Raw genomic sequence first — 250 nt, forward strand, 5'->3', positions numbered from 1 at the left:
CGATTGTGGGGCGTTAGTGACAGACGCAAAAGAATCATTGGATTCTATTCCGACATGATCGAGAACCGACAGATGAATAGCCGTGCTGTGACAGAGCGTGTTGAACATTTTCACTGAGAGGACGGGACTGTAGCCATTGACAACGGTGATGCCCAACATACAGCTTGCAATGGAAAGGAGTAAGAAGGATTGGATGAAGACAGTAGGAAAGCAGAGAGACGGAAGGGACAAAGCATCTCCACACGCTTAT

Source organism: Arachis duranensis, chromosome 1 (assembly GCF_000817695.3).
Source record: "Arachis duranensis cultivar V14167 chromosome 1, aradu.V14167.gnm2.J7QH, whole genome shotgun sequence".
NCBI classification, from domain to species: domain Eukaryota; kingdom Viridiplantae; phylum Streptophyta; class Magnoliopsida; order Fabales; family Fabaceae; genus Arachis; species Arachis duranensis.